At 37.1% G+C, this 20,621-nt stretch overlaps 1 protein-coding gene across 3 annotated transcripts in view; it reads left to right on the forward strand.

Annotated features, from left to right (window-relative positions):
* KIAA0825 (KIAA0825 ortholog) overlaps window positions 1-20,621 on the forward strand; it is a 481,693-nt gene that overhangs the window by 29,478 nt on the left and 431,594 nt on the right. For all 3 annotated transcript variants that reach the window (XM_032156819.2, XM_032156821.2, XM_058440712.1), the window contains one exon: window positions 6,765-6,915. The gene's annotated coding sequence lies outside the window, so the exon portion shown is untranslated. The remainder of the gene's footprint in view (window positions 1-6,764; window positions 6,916-20,621) is intronic.

Consider the following 20,621-nt stretch of genomic DNA (forward strand, 5'->3'; position numbering starts at 1 on the left):
TAGTGGAAGCTTATTAGTGAAAGGGTAGTCCATGGACCCACACCATTAGTGGCTTTACCTGAGACCTTGTTAGAAATGCAAAATTTCAGGCCCCAACCCCAAATCAACTTAATCAGAACCCATGTTTAACAAGATTCCCAGGAATCTGTTTGTTGTTGTTGTTGTTTCTTTGTTTTAGTTATACTTTAAGTTCTAGGGTACATGTGCACAAGGTGCAGGTTTGTTACATAGGTATACCTCTGCCGTGTTGGTTTGCTGCACTCACCAACTTGTCATTTACATTAGGTATTTCTTCTAACTCTATCCCTCCCCCAGCCCTCCACCCACCAACAGGCCCCAGTGTGTGATGTTCCCCTCCCTGTGTCCATGTGTTCTCATTGTTCAACTCCCGTTTATGAGTGACAACATGCAGTGTTTGGTTTTCTGTCGTTGTGATAGGTTGCTGAGAATGATGGTTTCCAGCTTCATCCATGTCCCTGCAAAGGACATGAACTCATCCTTTTTATGGCTGTATATGTGCCACATTTTCCTTATTCAGTCTATTATTGATGGACATATGGGTTGGTTCCAAGTCTTTGATATTGTGAATAGTGCCACAGTAAACATATGTATGCGTGTGTCTCTATAGTACCATGATTTATAATCCTTTGGGTATATATGGAGTAATGGGATTACTGGGTCAAATGGTATTTCTAGTTCTACATCCTTGAGGAATCGCCACACTATCTTCCAAAATGGTTGAACTATTTACACTCCCACCAACAGTGTAAAAGCATTCCTATCTCTCCACATCCTCTCCAGCATCTGTTGTTTCCTGACTTTTTAATGATCACCATTCTAACTGGTGTGAGATGGTATCTCATTGTGGTTTTGATTTGCATTTCTCTGATGACCAGTGATGATGAGTATTTTTTCATATGTCTGTTGGCTGCATAAATGTCTTCTTTTGAGAAGTGTCTGTTCATATCCTTTGCCCACTTTTTGATGGGGATGTTTTTTTCTTGTAAATTTGTTTAAGCTCTTTGTAAATTCTGGATATTAGCCCTTTGTCAGATGAGTAGATTGCAAAACTTTTCTCCCATTCCGTAGATTGCCTGTTCACTCTGATGATAGTTTCTTTTGCTGTGCAGAAGCTCTTTAGTTTAATTAGATCCCATTTGTCAATGTTGGCTTTTGTTCCCTTTGCTTTTGCTGTTTTAGTCATGAAGTCTTTGCCCATGCCTATGTCGGGAATGGTATTGCCTAGGTTTTCTTCTACAGTTTTTATGGTTTTAGGTCTTACATTTAAGTCTTTAATCCATCTTGAATTAATTTTTGGTCAGATGTAAGGAAGGGATCCAGTGTCAGCTTTATACATATGGCTAGCCAGTTTTCCCAGCACCATTTATTAAATAGGGAATCCTTTCCCTATTGCTTGTTTTTGTGAGATTTCTCAAAGATCAGATAGCTGTAGATGTGTGGTGTTATTTCTGAGGCTGCTGTTCTGTTCCATTGATCTATATCTGTTTTGGTACCAGTAGCATGCTGTTTTGGTTACTGTAGCCTTCTAGTATAGTTTGAAGTCAGGTAGCATGATGCCTCTAGCTTTGTTCTTTTTGCTTAGGATTGTCTTGGCTATGTGGGCCCATTTTTGGTTCCATATGAAACTTAAAGTAGTTTTTCCCAATTCTGTGAAGAAAGTCATTGGTAGCTTGATGGGGATAGCATTGAATCTATAAATTACCTTGGGCAGTATGGCCATTTTCACGATATTGATTCTTCCTACCCATGAGCATGGAATGTTCTTCCGTTTGTTTGTGTCCTCTTTTATTTCGTTGAGCAGTGGTTTGTAGTTCTCCTTGAAGAAGTCCTTCACATCCCTTGTAAGTTGGATTCCTAGGTATTTTATTCTCTTTGTAGTAATTGTGAATGGGATTTCACTCATGATTTGGTTCTCTGTCTGTTCTTGGAGTATAGGAATGCTTGTGATTTTTGCACATTGTTTTGTATCCTGAGACTTTGCTGAGGTTGCTTATCAGCTTAAGGAGATTTTAGGCTGAGACAATGGGGTTTTCTAAGTATACAATCATGTCATCTGCAAACAGGGACAATTTGACTTCCTCTTTTCCAAATTGAATACCCTTTATTTCTTTATCTTGCCTGAATGCCCAGGCCAGAACTTCCAATACTATGTTGAATAGGAGTGATGAGAGAGGACATCCTTGTCTCGTGCCAGTTTTCAAAGAGAATGTTTCTAGTTTTTGCCCATCCAGTATGATATTGGCTGTAGGTTTCTCATAAATAACTCTTATTATTTTGAGATACGTTCCATCAAAAGCTAGTTTATTGAGAATTTTTAGCATGAAAGGTTGTTGAATTTTGTTGAAGGCCTTTTCTGCATCTATTGAGATGATCATGTGGTTTTTATCATTGGTTCTGTTTATGTGATGGATTACATTTATTGATTTGCATATGTTGAACCAGCCTTGCATTCCAGGGATGAAGGCAACTTAATCATGGTGGATAAGCTTTCTGATGTGCTGCTAAATTCAGTTTGCCAGTTTTTTATTGAGGATTTTCACATTGATGTTCATCAGGGATATTGGCCTAAAATTCCCTTTTTTTGTTGGGTCTCTACCAGGCTTTGGTATCGGATGATGCTGGCCTCATAAAATGAATTAGGGAGGATTCCATCTTTTTCTATTGATTGGAATAGTCTCAGAAGGAATGGTACCAGCTAATCCTTGTACCTCTGGTAGAATTCGGCTGTGAATCCGTCTGGTCCTGGAGTTTTTTTGATTGGTAGCCTATTAATTATTGTCTCAATTTCAGAACCTGTTTGTTATCAGTCTATTCAGTGATTCAACTTCTTCCTGATTTATTCTTGAGAGGGTGTATATGTCCAGGAATTTATCCATTTCTTCTAGATTTTCTAATTTATTTGCATAGAGGTGTTTATAGTATTCTCTGATGGTAGTTTATATTTCTGTGGGATCAGTGATGATATCCCCTTTATCATTTTTTATTGCATCTATCTGATTCTTCTCTCTTTTCTTCTTTATTAGTCTGGCTAGTGGTCTATCTATTTTGTTGATCTTTTAAAAAACCAGCTCCTGGATTCATTGATTTTTTTTTTGAAGGGTTTTTTATGTCTCTGTCTCCTTCAGTTCTGCTCTTATCTTAGTTATTTCTTGTCTTCTGCTAGCTTTTGAATTTATTTGCCCTTGCTTCTCTAGTTCTTTTAATTGTGATGTTAGGGTGTCGATTTTAGATCTTTCCTGCTTTCTCTTGTGGGCATTTAATGCTATAAATTTCCCACTACACACTGTTTTAAATATGTCCCTGAGATTCGGGTATGTTATGTTTTTGTTCTCACTGGTATCAAAGAACATCTTTATTCTGCCTTCATGTCGTTATTTACCCAGTAATCACTCAGGAGCAGGTTGTTCAGTTTCCATGTAAATTTGTGTTTTTGAGTGAGTTTCTTAATCCTGAGTTCTAATTTGATTGCACTGTGGTGTGAGAGACAGTTTGTTGTGATTTCTGTTCTGTTACATTTGCTGAGGTATGTTTTACTTCCAATTATGAGGTCAATTTTAGAAAAAGTGCAATGTGGTGCTGAGAAGAATGTATATTCTGTTGATTTGGGGTGTAGAGTTCTGTAGATATCTATTAAGCCCACTTGGTCCAGAGCTGAGTTCAAGTCCTGGATATCCTTGTTAATTTTCCATCTCATTGATCTGTCTAATATTGACAGCAGGGTGTTAAAGTCTCCCATTATTATTGTGTGGAAGTCTAAGTCTTTTTGTAGGTCTCTAAGAACTAGTTTTATGAATCTGGGTGCTCCTGTATTGGGTGCATATATGTTTACGATAGTTAGCTCTTCTTGTTGAATTGATCCCTTTACCATTATGTAATGGCCTTCTTTGTCTCTTTTGATCTTTGTTGGTTTAAAGTCTGTTTTATCAGAGACCAGGATTGCAACCCCTGCTTTTTCTTTGCTTTCCGTTTGCTTGGTAGATCTTCCTCCATCCCTTTATTTTGAGCCTGTGTGTCTTTGCACGTGAGATGGGTCTCCTGAATACAGCACACCAATGGGTCTTGAGTCTTTATCCAATTTGCCAGTCTCAGTCTTTTAATTGGGGCATTTAGCCCATTTACATTTAAGTTTAATATTGTTATGTGTGAATTTGATCCTGTTATTATGATGCTAGCTGGTTATTTTGCCCATAAATTGATGCAGTTTCTTCATAGCATTGATAGTCTTTACAATTTGGCATGTTTTTGCAGTGGCTCCTACCAGTTGTTCCTTTCCATGTTTAGTGCTTCCTTTAGGAGGTTTTGTAAGGCAGGCCTGGTGGTGACAAAATCTCTCAGCATTTGTTTGTCTGTAAAGGATTTTATTTCTCCTTCCCTTATGAAGCTTAGTTTGGCTCAACATGAAATTCTGTGTTGAAAATTATTTTCTTTAATCCTGTTAAATTTTGGGCCCCACTCTCTTCTGGCATGTAGGGTTTCTGCAGAGAGATCCACTGTTAGTCTCATGGGCTTCCATTTGTGGGTAACCTGACCTTTCTCTCTGGCTGTCCTTAACATTTTTTCCTTCATTTCAACCTTAGTGAATCTGACGATTGTGTGTCTTGAGGTTGCTCTTCTCGAGGAGTATCTATGTGGTGTTCTCTGTATTTCCTGAATTTGAATGTTGACCTGCCTTGCTAGCTTGGGGAATTTCTCCTGGATAATATCCTGAAGAGTGTTTTCTAACTTGGTTCCATTCTCCCCATCACTTTCAGGTACACCGATCAAACGTAGATTTGGTCTTTTCACATAGTCCCATATTTCTTGGAGGCTTTGTTCATTTCTTTTCACTCTTTTTTCTCTAATCTTGTCTTCTCGCTTTATTTCATTAATTTGATCCTCAATCATTGATATTCTTTCTTCCACTTGATCAAATCGGCTATTGAAGCTTGTGTATGCTTCACGAAGTTCTCGTGCTGTGGTTTTTCAACTCCATCAGGTCATTTAAGCTCTTCTCTACACTGGTTATTGTAGTTAGCCATTCGTCTAACCTTTTTTCAAGGTTTTTAGCTTCCTTGCGATGGGTTAGAACATGCTCCTTTAGCTCGGAGAAGTTTGTTTTTACCAACCTTCTGAAGCCTATTTCTGTCAACTCCTCAAACTCATTCTCCATTCAGTTTTGTTCCCTTGCTGTTGAGGAGTTGTGTTCCTTTGGAGGGGAAGAGGCGTTCTGGCTTTTGGAATTTTCAACCTTTCTGCTCTGGTTTCTCCCCATCTTTGTGGTTTTATCAACCTTTGGTCTTTGATGTTGGTGACTTACGGATGAGGTTTTGGTGTGGATGTCCTTTTGGTTGATGTTGATGGTATTCTTTTCTGTTTGTTAGTTTTCCTTCTAACAGACAGGCCCCTCAGCTGCTCAGCTGCAGGTCTGTTGGAGTTTGCTGGAGGTCCACTCCAGATCCTGTTTGCCTGTGTATCACCAGTGAAGCTGCAGAACAGGAAATATTGCTGCCCGATTCTTCCTCTGGAAGCTTCGTCCCAGAGGGGCACCTGCCTATATGAGGTGTCTGTCAGCCCTGACTGGGAGATGTCTCCCAGTCAGGCTACATGGGGGTCAGGGACCCACTTGAGGGGGCAGTCTGTCTGTTATTGGAACTCGAACACCATGCTGGGAGAACCACTGTTCTCTTCAGAGCTGTCAGGCAGGGATGTTTAAGTTTGCAGAAGCTGTCTGCTGCCTTTTGTTCAGATATGTCCTGCCCCCAGAGGTGGAATCTAGAGAGGCAGTAGGCCTTGCTGAGCTGTGGTGGGCTCCGCCCAGTTCGAGCTTCTGGGCCGCTTTGTTTACACTGTGAGCATAGAACCACCTACTCAAGCTTGACCAATGGCCGACACCCTTCCCGCCGCCAAGCTCCAACATCCCAGGTCGATCTCAGACTGCTGCGCTAGCAGCGAGCAAGGCTTCATGGGTGTGGGACCCACTGAGCCAGACACAAGAGGGAATCTTCTGGTCTGCCAGTTGCAAAGACCATGGGAAAAGTGCAGTAGTTGGACAGGAGTGTACTGTTCCTTCAGGTACAGACACTCACGGCTTCCCTTGGCTAGGAAAGGGAAATCCCACAACCTTTGCACTTCCCGGCCTGCTTTGGCTCACCTTCCATGGGCTGCACCCACTGTCCAACCAGTCCCAATGAGATGAACCAGGTACCTCAGTTGGAAATGCAGAAATCACCCGTCTTATGCGTCGATCTCACTGGGAGCTGTAGACCGGAGCTGTTCCTATTTGGCCATATTGGAAGCGCCTCCCCCAGGAATCTGTTTTTAACAGGATCACCCAGAAGAATGGGGAAAAGATGGTCTTAATAAATAATTTGGATCAAATAGTAACTAAACAAGAAAAAAAGTATTTGGATTGAATAGCATTGCTTGTTTTATATGGTGCAACCACACATTACTCTCTTTGTGATACATTTCTTTAGGAGTGATCAATTTTTAGTGAAAATAGAAGTAATGTTTTAAATATGCATTTTCCAAGATGCCCCTATTACCTGTGTTGCTACAGTCTATGGGCTATCTTATTAATAAGATTTTCTTACGTATGTAATCTTCAGTATGTCTTTGTGTATTTCCGACATCTCTTCTTCCTGACTCAAGTCCATATGTCATGATTTAATGATAGTACTGTCACTAGCAATCTGGGCAACTAATGTGAATATGCCCTCCATCCCATTGTGGCAGTGATAAAGCTTTGTCCAATCATTTTTCAGGTACATTTTACATACTTTGGGAAAAAAAAACTTTGCTGAAGTTACCAGAAAAGAGACAGTTCTTCTGCTGCCAATCCTTGAGGAAATAATTTTCTACCTCCTTAGGATTCGAAGACCAGTTCATTCCTAGTGTCTTCTGAAATAAAATTAGGTAAGAAATGTTTTTCTTCATATTTTGAGTAACTTATACTGTGCCTACTCAGTTTCCTTGAAAACTTCTATAATTCTATTCCTTTGGCCTCTAAGAGAATACAGTTAGCTTTCTCCTTTAGGAAGTTAGTGTGCCAGCCAGCTGTCAGCTTTATGATTTACCTGATCTCCAATGTTAGCGAAAGCACAATTCGATTTTTAACCAAGTCTTCTACACAGCACTGCAGCAGGGCCGCCAGCATCTCTCTTTATGTTCCTTTCTTTGAAATTCTCCATTCTATGCAAACAGTATACTTTTATTTTTAAATTCTTCTTGGGAGATAAAACCACCAGTAACTCACTTTACTTGTCTTTAGTTCAAAATCAATGAATTGAATGAAATAATTCATATTTCTGTTACCCTTTCTTATTTCCAGAAAATAAAATACCACTGCTTGTTTAACTTGTGACTTGTCTAAACATGTTGAAAGCATTGACTATGAGGCATAACACTCAGACTCTGAAAGGGAACTGTGACAAGTTCAGTCAAAAGGGAAAAGAGGAATAATTTATAAAAGGCACTGCAGATAATGATGCCAGCCAGTTATTTTAAAATGCATCTACCTCACCTTTTAATGAATTAGATTTGTCAACAGCAAATGTTTTATGCACTACTTCTAATAAAAGTGGCATGCTAGGAATGCAGTGCTTTGAGGTTGGCTTCTTCAAAGCTTTAGAGTATCTTCAATTCAAAGATATTTTTTAAATAATAGATATTAAAAAGTATATTTAAATAATATTAAGGTTGTGACACAAACACCAAATGACAAAATTCAGGAGTTTCAAAGCAGAGGCTGACATGCTATCACGATTTCACAGAACTGTTTTTTAAATCAGGAGTATAACAGACTGATTTGGGGATTGTGTGTCAGTTTAACTTTAAATTCTTGTTGTTTTGGTTGGTGTCGCAACCTTAATGTCAACTTTTCAAACAGGTTTCTACATTTCCTTTGGTTCAGGGTCATTAAAAAATGCATGTGATAAATCTAAGAGGCATAAATAGGTCATACAGAAGTGGAATTCCTTGCTCCTCTGGAGGTGAGAGACAGCTAATTTATAAATGGAAAACAGCTTAGGCATTTTCAGTAAATTTTTGTTTTTCAGTATTTGATTAAGAAAAATGTAAACCCAAATAACAAGACATAACATTAGTATAATTCTGCTCGAATTCTATTCCTCTTGTACCTCTAATCCTAATGATTTGATCTTGTTGGTGTTATCACCTCTACAGATATAAAGAACCACGTTTCACTATTGATTTTTTTTTTTTTCGCTAAAAGCACAGATTTAATTTTATTTTGTGAATGCTTATTTGATATAATTGAGTACAGGTAAGCCCTGCCTTGGAAACTACATCTGGCAGTCCTTTATATAAAGCATTGTTATGCAGAGTTTTTGGTAAAATCTTATTATTTTAAAGTAACACTTGTCATAGAAAGTAAAATGAAAGTGAAATCTTATGTGTTATGCGTTTTTTAAAAAACCTAGTACCACAGCAGACAAAGGAGCAGCCAGGAACACTAATCTGTAGGGAAAGAGAAAGGGGAGAGAAGAAAGAATAATCCACTCACCCAGATCCCTCCCTTTTCCTTGATTCTTAATCTGTCATGATTTTACAAGGCAGGTCTATATTGCCTATGTTAAATCTAGTTTTAATTTAGAAAAGTAAATGTAATAGAATTTATACCACGATTGTTTTTTTAATCACCTATGTTGGAAAAATAAAAGATAAAAGGATAGGCAAATTATTTATTGACCTTTTCTTGCTGACTCTTAAAGATAGCCACCAACCAAAAACACTTTCTAGCTCTCATCTTCTTCCTGATTGAAACACTTGGCTCTGGTTTTAATCAATGACTGGGTAAACATTAGTCTTTCTTTTCTAATGTACTCCATTCCTTCTATGTCTTTATTTTTCAACAGTGTTGAAATGAATTTCTTAGTTTTCATTTGGGAAGTTACTATGAAATTTTATCTTCATTTGTGGTCCTAACTCTACTTTTCCTACACATTGGCTTCTCTGATATAGCATTATTATTAAATCACCACATTTTTGATAAATAATATTCTTTTAAGTCTCAGTTCTCAAAGGCAAGAAGTAATTGTGCTGCAATGTATTATAGTTTGAATATGTGTACAGTTGTCTGTGAAGGCATTGATTAAATCCTCTGAATTTATTTAAACTATAGCAGTGTTCTTCCTTGAACAAATATTTAAAATCATTGTTATTGTTGCTTTTAATACTAGTACTGACATATATTTCATTGAAATAAAATTTTTTAAACTAAAATGCCTTTTTTGAAATTCAGTGTAAGCTATTCAAATAAATGAATTGGAACTCAGTGTGTACCTGCAATATAGAAAAGTTTTCTGGCATAGAAACAAAATATGCTCCTTAAATATCATAGACCAAGCCAGCTTTATGCAAATTCATTTAGAGCACTTTCAGATTTATATATTTAATAAAGCTGGGTAGTGGTTCTAACTTATGTATTTAATGTCCTTCATTGTACAGTGATGTTCTTGTGACTGCCTGGAAAAGAATGATGACATTTTATTTAGTGTTTCTGCCAGATCAATCAATTCTATAAATGGCTTTCTAATGGGAAACAACATATGCTTTTAATGTTTTTCAGTAACACTAAGAGATAACATTTATTGAGTTCTTTCTATGTGCTAGAGACTGTTCTATGTACTATCTATGGATTATCCCATGTAATCTTGGTAACAATCCTTTAATGCTCTCACTCTTTTACAGATGTAGTAGAGGTATATAAGGAGAAGGTTATACAACTAGTAAGTAATGGAGCTGGGACTGAAACATAAGCGGTGTGTTGCTGCACGCAGTGGCTCATGCCTGTAATCCCAGCACTTTAGAAGGCCGAGGCAGGCGGATCACGAGGTCAGGAGTTCCAGACAAGCCTGGCCAACATAGTGAAACCCCGTCTCTACTAAAAATACAAAAATTAGCCGAGTGTGGTGGCACGTGCCTGTAGTCCCAGCTACTGGGGAGGCTGAGGCAGGAGAATCGCTTGAACCCAGGAGGCAGAGGTTGCAGTGAGCCGAGACCATGCCATTGTACTCTAGCCTGGGTGACAGAGTGAGACTCTGTCTCAAAAAAGAAAAAAAGAAACATAAGCAGTGTGACTCCAGAGTTTGAACTCTGAACTTTTCCTACTCAAAATATAATCTTCAGGCCAGCAGTGTTACCATCACCCAGGAACTTGCTATAAATGCAGAATCTCAGAGCTGCTGAAAATCTGCATTTTTAACAATGTACTTAGGTGACTGGCACATGAAAAATTGGGAAGCACAGCTGTAAACCACTATACTATTCTGCCGTTAAATTCAGAATTAAGTATCTTTTAAAACACATTTTTATTTTTCTGTGTGATGCTGAATTCCTATTTGATGCTAATTTTGGAATTCCTGTCATATTTCAAGAGCATTATAATGAGATCTAGTAACTAAACATAAGCAGGGATGCAAGGTAGTCACAATTTATCTTAAAATCAATTGTATAAAGAACAGAAAAAAAAACAAACAGAAAGCCTTTATATGGAGGCAGGTAATTGTTCCAACATCTAAGACTTTCTTAAAATCCTAGTGTATCCCACTGTCTTTGAATGTAGATTCTGGAGACAGGCTGCCTGGTTTTGAATCTCACCTCCTATTTCTAGCTGTAGGATCTCAGGAAAATTATATAATCCTATACCTCAGCATCCTCATCTGGGAAATGAGGTCTAAAGCCACAGTCTATGGAATTGTTGTAAGGATTAAATTAGTTAATGCATATAAAGGATTTAGAAGGAAACCTCTAATGAGATAAGTGAATAAATATTAACTACTGTTGTTCTTACCTGTTATTTCCATCTTTGAATTGAATAGATTCACATCTCATACTTCTTGGCTATCTATTGGCAAGAAGTTGACAAATACTTTTTGTTGGCAGAGCTCACCACATAAAGGGATATCTTTGCTGTTAAGAGTCCAAACCACAAACCTCAGTTTTTGTATTTTCTGAAAACTGTCTTCTTGTGGCACTTTTTCTGTTTGTGAGTTCTGCTAAATGCCACTTGATTGTGATAATTAACCAGTTAAGTTTAGTGCAATTAGTTCAAAGTGTTCAAAGTCAAAATGGAATGTGTTAACAGTATGTTGTAATTTTAAATATACGTGCTTCTAAACTAAATAAAAATAATGAGTATGCGAGTCCATTTGGTCAACCTCTTACATAAGTAATACAGAAAAATTAGGTAAAGAATATTTGTTTAAAGGTTGAATGGTCTCAAATCTGGTTTGTTTCTTTCTGGATGAACGTAATTCTGAAATGATCATGATAGTCTTTAGGGGAATAATGGTTTGGTGTACAAGTACTCACCAAACAACTTTTCAGAAATATACCTATGTGTGAAGTGAGTTGGCATGTTTTTAGAAGTACCACTTTGAAAGCTGATTTGTAAAAGGAATTGAGATAACAATGCTTAGTTAAAAGGATGCCCTGGGAAACTTTTCAATTGCCAAAGAGAGTTTAATTCACTAGGTCTGGGATGGGGCCCAGGTATCTGAATTTTTAACAAGTGTCCCTGGTATTTTGGCTTAAATTAGTTTTGGACTACACTTTGAAATACTCTGCAGTAAAGGTAAAGACATGTATTGAAATAAGCTTTTGTTGACTTCACATTCATTTTTGCAACATTGTCCTCTTTGATGCTGTTTTTGTCCATCCTATGACCTAATTTTATCTATCCTTTGTCTCTTTTCCCACTCTGTTAGTAGCTTGCAACCATTCATTTTCTGCTTTTTTTCTTTTCTACGTTTTCTTAAAAATGTCTCTGCTGGATTTTTCAATCATAGCTTTACCGATGGTTCTATAAAATGATCATAAATGTCTCTTTTTAATCTAAAAATCTCTAAGCCAAACTACAGATGCTGAAATCAACTTAGAAGCTATAGGCAGTATTAAAAAGAAAAAAAATGAAAAAAATGAGAAGGAATAGAATAGAAAATATAAGAGCAAGTATTAAGGGTAAGTAATGCTTTGTGAAGCTTTCTTTTAAGATATGTGTGTACACACATACGTTAAATTGCTATGCATCTTTTAAACCAGTGGGTCATTATCCAACAAATTCAACAAAATTTTTCTTAAGAAGAGTTAAGTTTTTTCTTTTAATTATAACTAAAATCTTGGTTATCTCATTTATGTGTTCCGTAACTTACATATTTAAGGAGATGTTAGTAGGTGACTATTATAATTTATAAATGTAAGGTGCCATTATTGAGTAAATAGATTCTTCCATGAGTAAATGTGTCTCTTCTCTCACCAAGTAATCAGCAATGTAAGTTAGTTTAATTTTATTAGTACATGTGTATTAGTCCACTTGCTGTTGCTCATAACAGAATACCTGAAACTGGACAATTTATAAAGAAAAGGAATGCATTTCTTGCAGTTCTGGAAACTGAGAAGTCCAGGATCAAGAGGCCACATCTGGTTAGAGCCTTCTTGTTTGTGGAGACTCTCTACATAGAGTCCAGAGGTGATACAGGGTATCACATGGTGAGGTGGCTGAGCATGCTTGTTCAAATCTCTCATTCTCTTCTTATAAGGCCACTGTCCCACTCCCATTAATCTATTAACCCATTAATCTAGTTATCCATAATTCATGCATGGATTACTCCATTCATGAGGACTTTGCTCTCATGACCCAATAACCCCTTAAAGGCTTCACCTCTCAATACTGCCACATTGAGGATTAAATTTCAACATCAGTGTTGGAGGGGACAAATATTCAAACCATAGCAACATGATACACTGCTATAAATGCTGATTCTCTTATACACCCTTGTGTTTATTTTGTGTATATGTTAAGGTTTTTTTAAAGATTGAAAAATAATACTTTGTTGTGATTGGCTACATCTTAGTCTCATGAACTATAGTGTGACATCTGAGCACTATCTGTTCTCATGCATTTCTCTCACATATCACCTTCCTCTGTATTCTGAACATTTCCACTTGTATGGCCTACTCAAAATCATTATGTCGAACACTAGTTTGCTATGCCTTCTTACCACTATTTTCCTCCTAAGTTTTTAAAATCTATTCATAAGCTACCATTCTGTCATTCAGATTAAACATAAAGAATTTTCTTTGTAATAATTTATCCCTTACTGCATAAACTTCCTTATAGCCTCATCTTTCTACTCTGGTCTGTAGATATCCTTCTGCAGGGCCCTGGCCTGCAGAAATCCTTATGGGCAAACATAGTAGTCACCCACTCCTCAGCCAAAGGCCGGCATGTGTATGCAATGTATGGTATCTATGGCTGCCTTTAGCAAGAACAGAAAAGCCTTTGATATCAAATATGCATTGCATGGACAATGTCCACCTCTTTATTTTAGTCACTACTGTCATAATTGGTCTTCCACGCTGATTTTTATTGCTCAGGGAGAACCATACTTTAGCTTTACTATTGCTAGTTTCTAATAATGTAATCCACCATCCTTTTGCTTCTTAACATGATTTTATAATTTTCACATGTGCCCCGTTTAGTTTCTCTGGTGAATTTGGCCTAAAGCCCAAGCTCATTTGTGCCTCAACATGTAACAGCGGCCTGGTTTTCACTGAGCTGTAATTGTCTGCCTCACTCAGTGGCCCCAAGCTATCTATCATATCCTGGAAAGTCATTTCAGATCTTTTTTTTTTTTCCTCATGGCCACATCCTCTTCCTATGTATCATCACCTTTATATCTACTAATTAACTATCTTCCTAATTGATCTTCCTCTCTCTGTTCTCTCGCCCCACACCAAACCATCTTAACACCTTGTTTTATAAATATTTATAAAACACTAGTCATGTGCTGCCTTAGTAAAAAAAACATTTATAGCCGGGCGCGGTGGCTCACGCTTGTAATCCCAGCACTTTGGGAGGCCGAGGCGGGCGGATCACGAGGTCAAGAGATCGAGACCACGGTGAAACCCCGTCTCTACTAAAAATACAAAAAATTAGCCGGGCGTGGTGGCGGGCGCCTGTAGTCCCAGCTACTCAGAGAGGCTGAGGCAGGAGAATGGCGTGAACCCGGGAGGCAGAGCTTGCAGTGAGCCGAGATTGCGCCACTGCACTCCAGCCTGGGCAACAGAGCGAGACTCCGTCTCAAAAAAAAAAAAAAACAAAAAAAAACATTTATGACGCCCTGTTATGTACAGGATAAAGTCCAAATATTTTCCTCCTGGAGAGAAAAAAAAAAAAAGGCCTTAAAATATCTGTCCATAGCATACCTCTTCAATTTTATCTTTCACTATTTTCATTCATGATTTTTCTGCTCTGGTTCTCCAAAACAGTTCCATTGATGCTCCAGGGATGTTCTCATCACTTTAATTACAAGGGCCCCCAGTTGATGGTAGTCCATGAAACTGGAGCAGGTAGCTGTGAATGGGGTTTAGGAGTGGGATCCCAGTACACAGAAATTTCAAGATGAGAACCAGAGCCGGGTACAGTAGCTCATACTTTTAATTCTAGCTATTTGTGAGGCTGAGGCAGGAGGATTGCTTGAGTTTAAAAAGTTCAAGGCTGCAGTGAGCTTATAGTGGCACCACTGTACTCCAGCCTGGGTGACAAAGTGAGACTTTGTCTCTAAAAAGACAAACTAACAAAAATTAATTTTAAAAAATGAAGACATAATTATATATTGGCAATAATCAAGTTAGTAAGAGCTGAGGTTGTGGAATAGCAGGGAGATAAGCAGACTGACACATTATCTACTTCTCAAGTTAATGTCTGGGGCTTCTTATGTCCTTTCTTTTTTTTTTTTTTTTTTTTGAGATGGAGTCTTACACTGTCACCCTGGCTGGAGTGCAACAGCATGATCTTGGCTCACTGCAACCTCCACCTCCCGGGTTCACACAATGCTCCTGCCTCAGCCTCCTGAGTAGCTGGGATTACAGGCACACACCAACACACCCGACTAATTTTTTGTATTTTTAGTAGAGATGGGGTTTCACTATGTTGGTCAGACTGGTCTCGAACTCCTGACCTTGTGATCCTCCCTCCTCAGCCTCCCAAAGTGCTGGGATTACAGGCATGAGCCACCACGCCCAGCCATCCTTTCTTTACTAGTTGTGGATCGTTCCCAAGTTGGAGAGGGCTTGAACCTATGTATAGTGAGAGATTAAAATGTCTCCAACTGTGGGGCCTGTGAGGCTATGGATATTGGAAGATCACTGGCTCCCAACCTTTAGGAAATCCTTTGCCTTCCTTTTTTTGGGGGCTTGCCTTTCCTATCTCCATCTGCCCATAGGGAGCTTCCTGCTGCAGGACTGCTAGATTATTTGATACTTGTATCACTCAGTTGATACACCATTAGCTAATGCCTTGTAATATTTATGAGGACTAAGGTCTGATTTTTTTTATCTTGCCCAAATTTCTAAGAGGTCTGGGGAGTCATGCCCTACAAACCAGAAATTCTCATCAGATGGGTTTTATTTAACTCTATGTATCGTGACTTTCCAATCTGACTCTGGATAACATTACGAGAAAAGGAAGAAAAGCAAAATATTTTACCCCAAAACATGTTTCCCTGCCATATTTTGAAATGGCCCTGCAAGGCCTGTCTTTGTGGGGGAATATCTGCATCTGTAAAGAATCTCTATTAACATAGCTATATCTTTTTCTTCCAGGCCCTCCCAATCCTGAAGAGACTAGAACCTTTTAAAGATCTGAATAGGAAACATTTGTCATCTGTTGACTCTAATAGCAGCCACTGTAAAACTTCAAAAGAGGCTGGGCCTGGTGGCTCACACCTGTAACCTCAGCACTTTGTGAGGCCTCCGCAGGTGGATCACTTGAGGTCAGGAATTCGAGACCAGCCAGGCCAACATGGTGAAACTCTGTCTCTACTCAAAATACAAAAAATTAGCTAAAACAGGAGAATTGCTTGAACCTGGGAGGTGAAGGTTGCAGTGAGCCGAGATTGTGCCACTGTACTCCAGCCTGGGTGACAGAGCGAGACTCCCTCTCAAAAAAAAAAAAAAATACTTAAAAAGAACCTTGGTCTCCATAATCTTTCATCTTAACCTGAACATTTCCTTTCTATCAATCCCAGGTCTTTAGACAAACTCAACCAGTTGTCACCAGAAAATGTGTAAATTTACCTATAACCTGGAACATGAGTTGTCCCGCCTTTCTGAACCAAACCAATGTATTTCATAGATGTATTTGATTGATGCCTCATTTCTCCCTAAAATATATGAAACCAAGCTGTACCCTGACCACCTTGGGCACATGTTCTCAGGACCTCCTGAGAGCTGTGTCATGGGCCATGGTCACTCATATTTGGCTCAGAATAAATCTCTTCAAATGTTTTACAGAGTTTCTTTTCATCAACATTTATTATATTGTTCTTATTCATTTTTTTACTTTTCAGGTGTCAAAAGTGAGATACTCATCATATCAAACAAAAATCGATTATAAAGAATTAATTAAAAAAAGAATTAAAATTCCCTTTCTGCTGTCCCTTTTTAATTCTATCACCCACAGATAAGCACTGCTAATAGTTTAGTGTGTATTCTTTATTATTTTATGGGATAGTTTGTTTTTTCAAAAATATCCTGTATTATGCTGTATATATAGTTCTACAATTTTTTAAATGAAATAATATAATATTCTGGAAATCTTTCCATGTCATGCCATAGAAAGGTAGATTATAATTTTTAATGAACTGCAGATTTTTCATTTTTGAATGAAGTATTATTTAACAGTTATATATAAATAAACCAGAATAGGTTTAGGTAGATCTATACTGTGTACTTCTAAATTGTGACATGGTTCATATGTGAGACTCCAGTGTAATGAATGAAGCTCATACTTTAACATGTGGCTAAATTGCCAATAGCCCATTTTTCTTTTTTAGATCCTTTCCAGAAGGATTGTAAGGTAAAACATCTTTTTCAAGAACGGCATGAAGGGTGCTTACTGATAAAGTGAATACACTCAGACATGAGCAGTTAGGTACAGCTAACTCCTTCAGGTTTGGGTGATAGTGGTAACAGAAGTACTTAATGCTGCCAGTCCTGCTGGCCAGTTGATGTGCCCGTGCCCTGGTCAGTTGATTGCACATTTCCCAGTCTTTATTTAGTCTTGCCATAGAGTGAATATAGTCCAAACTTGGTTTTTTTGTGGGGCTTTTTTTTTTTTTTTTTTTTAAGAGATAGAGTCTTTTTTTTTTTTTTTGAGAGATAGAGTCTCACTATGTTGCCCAGGCTAGAATGCAGTGGCCTTTCACAGGCACAATGCTAGCACACCACAGGCTTGAACTCTTGGGCTCAAGCAATGCTCCCACCTCAGTCTCATAGTAGCTGGAACTACAGGCACATGCCATTGTGCCCAGCCACTAAAAAGGTTTTGTTTATCATGTATCATATGGTATAAAAGTACAACTACTTATTTATTTTATTACCGGATAATGTATTTTTATTTTATAATAATCCTTTTTAGCAACAGTGATAACAAAACAAAATATCAGTGTACATTTATCAGACAATACTGAATTTCCTTGATTTGCTGGAAATAATTCATATGTAACTCTCATAAAATGTTTGTTGACATTTACCATCCACCATGATGACTCTGTAATGGTATAACTGACCACATGAAAACAAGACTTAAATCTGTGAAAGAGGCATCAACATCTAATGCATAGTTTTATTTTAAGACCATATCTAAACATATTACCTTTTAATACTTAGCCACAGAAGGTACATTTGTATACCACTCTGTCAGGCATGACTTTTCATTTAGATCAAGTGACTGTTCTGAATTAATATCTTTTATTTTTAGTTTCAAGTTTTCTTGTGCATGTATGAAAAGTGAAACAATAGCTGTTAATGTATTCACTCCATTAGAAGAACTTCAATCATTAAATTATGCCAGTTGTACGTCAGTATTACTGGATACTTCTAATTGTAGAAAATCAATTAATTCCAATAATAATGGTTCAAATTTCTTATCTAATTCATTAACTCAAAGTAAAGCATTTGAAAGTTCATTCTGTTGAAGTTGAAACACTTGACAGTATTGTGAATATTATTGTAAATTAAGTTACAAACTGCAACATCAATGATAAAATTATTTTCTCTTGGTACTATTAAAAATATATTGTTGTGGAACACAACATCATATAAATGCCTTCTTTTAGCAAATTTAGAGCCTGTAGGGAAAACTATACTTGAAATATGTTGTAATGCACACAGTAATTCATAATTACATCCCCCAAATCTGCAATATTCTACCAATCCAAATGGAAGATGTAGTTGTCAAGTACAAATATGATTATACATATACAAGGTAAACAGCCTATAAATGTTCATGATTAGACTGAAGTTGAATAAAACAAAAATAACTAAGTATGACACTATGCACTTTCTTTTTGGATTTTAGAAATGTCTGAGACTTTGAAGAATTACTTTGTAAATCAACTTAAGTGTCCCATCATGGTATTAAACATTTTTGTAAAAATGTCCTCTAAATTTTGGCCGCAGTTTCTTCAGAATCCATTAGAAATATTTAGTCAAAGCATTCAACAAATGGAGGGCAAAATATTCAGCTTATGTTAAGCTTTTAAGGAATTGCAATTATTGAAAACAAAGCTTGCAAATGGGAGGATATTGAAATATATCCCTGTGAAACCAAAGGGAGAATTGAACAATGATAAGCACTCAAATTGCATGCAAGATTTAATTGTGAAATTCCCAATTATGCTTTGAAATACCCAAGGCTTAAGGAAAAATCTTTTGATAGAGATGAAATTTTCTATTGGATACATTTACATTCTGATCCATAATGATGTTAAACTGAGAAAGTTTATGGTTTTGCAGCACTTAAATTTAGCAAACTGTTCAAAATTATCATTAACATTTATTTGATGAATTTTGTCTTTTAAAATTTTTGGTCAAAGAAATGCAATCTGCATGGAGGCAAAAAAAATAGTACCTGTAAAAATATTTGAGCTAAAATATTTATGTATTTCATTACTAAAAATTAAACTTGAGGCCGGGCATGGTGGCTCAAGCCTGTAATCCCAGCACTTTGGGAGGCCGAGGTGGGCGGATCACGAGGTCAGGAGATCGAGACCATCCTGGCTAACACGGTGAAACCCCGTCTCTACTAAAAAATACAAAAAATTAGCTGGGCATGTTGGCGGGTGCCTGTAGTCCCAGCTACTCAGGAGGCTGAGGCAGGAGAATGGCGTGAACCCGGGAGGCGGAGCTTGCAGTGAGCCGAGATCGCGCCACTGCACTCCAGCCTGGGGGACAGAGAAAGACTCCGTCTCACAAAAAAAAAAAAAAAAAGAAAAGAAAAATTAAACTTGAGAATGTACTTCATCTAGCAAAATTTGCTCTGAACTTAATAAATTTCCCAGGTAGCTTATCACCTGAGAGTATTTTCTCAATTAAAAATATTATAATCTATATAGAAGCCTATTCATGGTATGAACAATTTAAAATTTGCTAACTATAAAATGAAACTTGGAAAAATATAAAAAGAATACAGTCATATTTTTAAAACGCATTTTTTAAGAAATATCTGTGGATGACAGATACAGCTAAGAAACTCATTAAAGTATGCAAAAATATATCAAGAATCATTTATTTTTCAAGCAATATAAAGATGTTTTTACTTTTGAAAGCAAAGATATAAATTTTTTGAAAGAATATTTTTTTTAAAATAGTGTTTCAATGTAATTAGTTTACAGGTCAGCAATTATATAAAACTGCAGAATTGGTTAGTAATATGTGTTTCAAAAATTATATAATTTTAATAATTTTTGGTCCCTGCTTTTTAATCTCAAAAAAGTCCTGATTTGGATGATAATTTATATGGACATTTTAGGTAAATATGCTTCATTCCCTCCTTCTCAAATTCAGTTTCCCCTTTTCTAAGTGCTTGCTAGATATATTTCTTGTATTTCAAAGTCATTATTCTAAAATGAACATATCACCTCAGTGTCCATTAACAGATTAATGGATTAAGAAAATATGGTATATATACACAATGGAATACTATTCAGCCTTAGAAAAGGAAATTCTGTCATTTGCAACAATATGGATGAACCTGGAGGACATTACACTAAGTGAAATAAGCCAGGAACAGAAAGATAGATATGGCATGTTCTCACTTATATGTGAAATCTCAAACAATTGAACTGATAGAAGCAGACAGTAGAACGATGTTTACAAGAGCCTGGGGAATGGGTAGAATGGAGAGATGTGGGTCAAAGGGTAAAGTTTCATTTAGACAGGAAGAATAAATGAAAGTACTTAAGGCAATGGATATGTTAATTAGCTTGATTCAATCCACACTGTATACGTATGTCATAAAATCACTTTGTAGCCCATAAATATATTCAATTATAATTTATCAATTAAAAATAATTTTAAAAATAAAATGAACACACCATTTCCCCACTACAAAATACCTTCTTCTGATTTTCTCGTAAGAGTCTAACTTTATTTCCAGTCAGAGTTAAAATTTTGCAGCCAGGTGCGGTGGCTTAGGCATGTAATCCCAGCAGTTTGAGAGGCTGAAGGGGATGGATCACTTGAAGTCAGGAGTTTGAGACCAGCCTGGCCAACATGGTGAAACCCCATCTCTACTAAAAATACAAAAATTAGCC

This window comes from Hylobates moloch, unplaced genomic scaffold (genome assembly GCF_009828535.3).
Source record: "Hylobates moloch isolate HMO894 unplaced genomic scaffold, HMol_V3 SCAFFOLD_6, whole genome shotgun sequence".
Classification (NCBI taxonomy): Eukaryota; Metazoa; Chordata; class Mammalia; order Primates; family Hylobatidae; genus Hylobates; species Hylobates moloch.